Source organism: Triticum aestivum, chromosome 5A (genome assembly GCF_018294505.1).
Source record: "Triticum aestivum cultivar Chinese Spring chromosome 5A, IWGSC CS RefSeq v2.1, whole genome shotgun sequence".
Lineage (NCBI taxonomy): Eukaryota > Viridiplantae > Streptophyta > Magnoliopsida > Poales > Poaceae > Triticum > Triticum aestivum.
The window spans coordinates 192,241,224-192,241,467 of NC_057806.1; positions in this window are offsets into that span (position 1 = coordinate 192,241,224).

Genomic DNA, 244 nt, shown 5'->3' on the forward strand with positions numbered 1-244 from the left:
GCAAACACACACACGCACGCACGCACACCCCCCCCCACACACACACTAAGACTCCATCTCTCTCTCTCTCACACACACACACAAACTAAGACTCCATCTCTCTCTCCTCTCTCTCTCTCTCACACACACACCCCACACACACACTAAGACTCCATCTCACACACACATGCTCTAGGCGGAGCATTTGTTCCTACCACCCTTCATCCAACCTTACCCGTATGATAAACAATCACCTTTATTTACT